Raw genomic sequence first — 6,000 nt, 5'->3', positions numbered from 1 at the left:
AATTTTACTGCCAGGAATTACAGGAGTCAGGACATGTTCCTCAAGTGTAGACATTTACAATTAGGTGTGTGAATTTGAATCCTGCCATCGGCTCACTCCCTGCCACTGCAGAGTTTAAGGCACCTGCAGTGGGTGGCTCATCCTTTTTTAAGATTGAGAAAAAACATGTCAAACATAAATTTGATAGAAGTGTCTGAATTTCATCTTCATTGAGCCCTAAAGTGGACTAAATGGCTGCCATTTAGACAGCTGAGTGTCCATTCCTCTCCCTGAGGGTTATTCTTGGCTCTCTGAGATGTCCTGTCAAGCTATCCAAGGCTGTCAGATATTGCAAAACATCAATGGGAAACTCAAACTTTCTGAACCAGTAGCTAATGTTGAGGCACAATATTTTACAGTGCCAGGCACTGAAGTGGGGACAAATGAAATCAAATTTGAAGGAAAGTGACTGAATCAAACAGTGGGCTAAACTCAGCTGCCCAAACTTTGGTGTTTAGTATCATGTACCCCCAAAAAAAGAGGAAGGCAGGCAAAAACACCAGAACAACTAACTCCTGAATATACTCACAGAGAAAAGGGAGCAATTGGCAGACAATGCCTGGTAAATCCCCAGAGCTGGAAGCATAGCTGAGGCCAGGCAATTTGTCTTACCACACATGAAATAATGGGAATGTGATTCACTTACCTCCATGTAGACATTTAGGGTTATTTTAAGTACTGCAGAATGTCCTACCTTGCCTCCATCTGACACTCCAGAAGGGGAGTCTCCCATAAGTGCTGTGTAATACCTGTTAGTACCGTGCATATGTCTCAAATATGCTACAGCAAAATTGGCAACAGACGTCCATGTTTCAGCAACAAAATCCTCTCTTGCGCCTGCACTTCCAACTTCCCTGAGCATTTGGAGACCCCCACCTTGCAAGTTGTCACCCAAATAGCACAGAGGAGTGTCAGCCAGTGATGGCACAGAGCAGTGCAGTCTGGTGTGCAATCCAAGATACCCTCATTCCCAGGCAGAGGGAGCACATGGCTCCATGAATGGAGACATTTGTTCCTTCTTTTCCAGCCATGAGGGGGTCAGCTTCTCCTCCCAAGTAACCAGCAACAGGACAACAGCACGTGGCTTCAAATTGTGCCAGGAGAGGTTAGGATTGGTTATTAGGAAAAACTTCTGCATTGGAAGGGTGGTCAGGCATTGGAACAGGCTGCCCAGAGAAGCTGTGGGGTCACCAGACCCAGAGGAATTTAAGAGATGTGCAGATGTGGCACTGAGGGACACGGTTCAGTGATAGCCTTGGCAGTCCTGGTTGTTGACCTGAGAGGTCTTTTCCAACTTCCATCACGTCAATTCTGTGATTCTATGATTATTGCAAATAATCCAAGCTTATTCAGTGTTCTCTACACTTAATGCTGAGGACATATCCAGAGAGCATGCTCAGACCCTTCTGGTGCATCTTCAGCATATAGGTTGAGATCTGCATCATGCAGTTCCCCATAATGACTTTTTTTTCAAGGAAAGGTGAAAGGAAATCCTGGCTTTGTGTGCAGAAGTTGAGTTCCATCTGTGACTGAGCCACAACCTTCCTAGATGTGACAACCAACTCTTCTCCTCTTATTTCCTTCCATCTCATCCTGTAATTAACATTACTTCCCCTTTTCTGAGATTACTTGGGTGGGCACATCCATTGATTCTTATCAATTATGTCCAGAAATGTCTTTACCACTGAAATTTTTGGAATTCTTTGGGGTCTTGACAGAGAGATAACAATCAGTTTCCTCCTGACAGTACTGAACTTCCTCACTTCTCTCCACCTCTTTGTTCCTTCTTATTTTTCTTTGTGATGAGCACCAAGAAGCCCCAGTTCATCTCCATAAATTCAACCTTCATGTAATAATAGAGTTTGCTTTCTCTTCACAATTTAGCATTTAGTATTCTCTCTCCCTTGCTCGGACTCTGACTGAATTCTAACTTTTCTCAGTCTGTCTTTAAAAGTGATCATAGAATTTAAAAGTGTGTCTTTCCCCAGCCTGAGAAACCACACAAACCAGTGAGGAGCTGCAGAATTTCTCTCTGAACAGAAGAACAGAAAAGGTGAATTCTCCAGGGATGTTCATGAGTTATTCCCTTCCTTCACCAAAATTTTCTCAACTTCTGCTACACATTTAGCCCAATAAGGTGAGCTTTTAGTATCCTTTTCATTAATAAGTTAAATACAAATAATTAAAAAGAAAGAATTAAAAATATATGAGACTTTAATAAGGCCATTCAATAAACATAACATTATGATTATAGGTACTTCTAGGACAATATATGAATTTTTTTATATGTTGACTTTGGGATCAAATGAAACATGTTCCAAAAATACCTGTTAATTTTCAAATTCTGTGAAGGGAGTCTTCCTCAAATGTAGATACCCATGGTTATTTTAATTAAATCCATTTCAGGTGCCTAAATGACCTTTATAAAGTGGTCTTGATGGTTTTTGCAATATTCTTTTCTTCAGAATGTCTTACTATCTTTCCTGGTAAAATTTGATTTTAAGTGGATTCAACACTATCAATGTAGGATGTGACCACAGACATAAAGTATAGATTGCAAATACTTCTTAAAAAATCAAAATGCACGGTTTGGTAGAATTTTTCTATTTCTTCTTTACACTGTAATCATAACTTAATTTTGACACAGAAGTTCTTTAGATCTGTAGGTTGATAAAGTTTATTGCACTTTGTGTGTCTGTTAACATAGAACACCTGACCAAGAAGGTTTATTTTTTGTTATCTTTACGTGCATAGGATTTAGCATGACAATATTACTTCAAAGCCATTTGGGATTATGTCCAGGTACTTGATAGCAGGATATGATTTCAAACTTGGAAGAAAAGGGAATTAGTCCCAAATATTGTGGAGTTTCTCAATAAAACTGGAAGTACATTTTTCATAGAAATAATTATTAAGCTCTCCAACAGTGGAAAATTTGTGCATGAACATTTCCTGTGCATGGTGTTAAGACAAGGCCTTTTTGTGGGATGCAGATCAAAAAGGTTTGGGGAGTTTCCCTTCCTGTGACAAGCCACAAGGTGTAATTCTGCACTGCCATTAAGGAGGACCTAAATGTGTTCAGTGCCTGGAGAACTACAAGTACTGGGGAAAACCAGATTTGCACTGTGAACAAAATTCTCCTTGCCCAATGCATTTTCTTCTCCAAGTCAAGGACAGGTAAATAAACACACACAGGGATAAAGAAAAACAGAAAATATAACTTGGCAACAAAGTTTTCTGCCACTTAGACACCTTATCAGAGTAATTTTTTTAAATCTAATTCTGTTCTCTTTATAATGTACATCACTACTCTTAAACACGAGACACTGCTGCTCCTGTAAGGACTCTTGTTTTAGACGACCTCAGGATTTGGTCAGGCTAAAGATCTGAAAAATCACATTGGAAAGAAGAGAAATGAGGACTCCACTAGTCCAGTGCAGCAATCAGTGATGAAACAGAATTTTGGAACTTTTCCATGGAGGTACTTCAATGATCCATGCTCAAAAAAGGGTATGAAATATATACCAGACATTTATACATTTATAAAAATCCACAGAATGCTTCTATTCTTTTTTTTTTCCAGGCACAAAAACCTTATCATAAACCTTGCCTTCCCTGACATCTAACATTTTCTTCTTGACATTTCAAAATCAGAATTGGTAACAGCAGGCATGCTGGGAATTAACTGCACCAAAGATCTAAAGGAGACATTATAGAAAAGTGTGGTATGGTATAAGGATGTCACACAGCCTTGCTATACTGCTAAGATAGTGGCAAACAACATCTCACCCTAAACACAGAGACACTTCTTTCAGATAAATTATGCAAATTTAATTACATTTTTAGCTGCATTTCTCTTGTGATTGCCTGGTCGAGTCAATCTTTGAAAAAGAATCCTTCTAAATAAATGCACTGTTGCTAAATGCATTTGCTATGGCAGAAATCTGAAAATACTAAAAAATTAATCTTCTTCAGAGTCCTGCTGGCTTAGAGTTACTGGCTCTGGGAAGAGCTACAGAAGAGCCTGAGATCTGTGCCCTCGGTTGAAGTTAGGGGTGAAAGAGCCATTGACTCTCGGAAGAACCAGTGTAATTTTGAGGATGGAAGTACCAAACCTCAGTGATTGACTTTGCAATCTGTCTATTCCTAGAGATACACAGTGGAGCCTTCAGGCTGCTGTTTTCCAAAGTTTTCAGTGTTTCCATCAATTTTCTTGGAGAATTAAAACCCTGGGAAACACAAAACTGAGATAGAAATAAAAGCTGAGGCATTAAGTTTCTTTAAGGATTATTAATATAGTTTGGAATCTCCGTAATGGACTCAAAATAATTATCAAGCCATGTAATCTGAGGCTGCACTGAATTAACTCCCCGAGATAAATGCAGATGATACACAGGAAAAAGCCACACTTTTGTTCAGGCTAATAAAAAAATGATATGCTCTAATAATTGAGAAAATTCTTATCATATGGAATATGAGAAAAGAATGCGGCTGATTATATCTCAAATTCCAGTGGGAAACCTGCCAAGAAAGTCTTTAAGAGCAATAAATTTATTGACCATTCCATTTGTGTTACAGGAATGGAACTCCAGCTGAGCATCTGGGTTTTCAGTTTGTGGTGGACAGAAAATGAGAAAACTCCACCCATTTAGGACTGAAGAACAGGAAAGGAAGAATGCTGTTTTGAAGGTAAATACCTCAAATGTTTTGACATCTTTAATTCAGGTCTCTGCTTTATTCAGTGAACAGGGATGTCACCCAAGGTTGGTCTCTAAAATTAACCTGGAGGTTACCCACAACTTTAAAGACTTAAAAATAATTTTTAGATTGATATATTTAGTTTAGCTTAACCCTAAACTATGATAAAAAATATTTTTTCCTCCACTGGAAAAAAGCTAATTTCTTCCACCTCTAATTCTCTCTCTTCAACCACAAAGCAGAAAATACCAGGAGCATTTAGATATCTGGAGATTGCCTCCCACATACAAAAATAAATTGGCAGAGTGGAGTTTCAGAGGCTTTTGTGACATTTATTCTAAGTCAGGGTCACTGTGTGGCCAACAAGAACAGAACTATGCTTTCAGAAGTTAAGTTACTAAGATGGGTGTCTAAGACAGGCAAACAGAAAAGTGTCTCTGTCTATTGAATATTGAGAGAATCTGGACACCTATATTGTGTTAGGTATGTATCATTTGGATATCTAAAGATAGAGGAATGTAAATTCTTTATATAGTTTATTAGTGCTTTTTGTTCTTGCTGTGATAGGCTCAGGGACCCTGCTCTGGGAACTCTAGAAAATGCTGTAGAAATAAGAAGGAGCAGATGCTTTTCCTCCTAGATATTGAATGGCTGGATACAAAAGAAAAGAGGGGTATAGATAAATAGGGATAGTAAGTGGAGAAAATAAAAACAAAATAGGTTTGATCTATATATAAGACAATATCCACAGACTAGATCTAGCTTACTCACTGAAATATTTTGTAGGCATCAAAACTAAGAAAATACAGAAGGAGCTGCAAATGTTTATTGATCCCTCTCCCATAACAAAACTAAAGATGTTGAAAATATACCAATTAACAGGTTAAATTCATCACCATGTGCTGAAGGAGTCATGGTCAAAATCTGAAAACTGGGTGAAAGGTGAATGTCAGGAGACAAAGACGGGCTCTTCATACCTGAAAAATAGAAACAGTAGCTTATGACTAATGAGTTGGAGCTGGCATGAAAATTTAAAGACAAGGAATTGTATTCTTATTAGCAATGCCAGGCAAAAAGAGTCACTATAAATGCCTGATTTATACTTAATGGGATTTGCTAGAGAAGTGAGGTTTACATAATCAGCCAGTTTGCAGGTGATGCAAACCTGAAAGGAGGGGCTCCTACAGCAGGTGGTGGAGCTGCTGTTCAGAGGGACCTCAACAGGCTGCAGAAATGATCTTTAGAGGTCCCTTTCAACCTGAG

Source organism: Molothrus aeneus, chromosome 3, assembly GCF_037042795.1.
Source record: "Molothrus aeneus isolate 106 chromosome 3, BPBGC_Maene_1.0, whole genome shotgun sequence".
Classification (NCBI taxonomy): domain Eukaryota; kingdom Metazoa; phylum Chordata; class Aves; order Passeriformes; family Icteridae; genus Molothrus; species Molothrus aeneus.
This window is presented reverse-complemented; position numbering follows the sequence as displayed.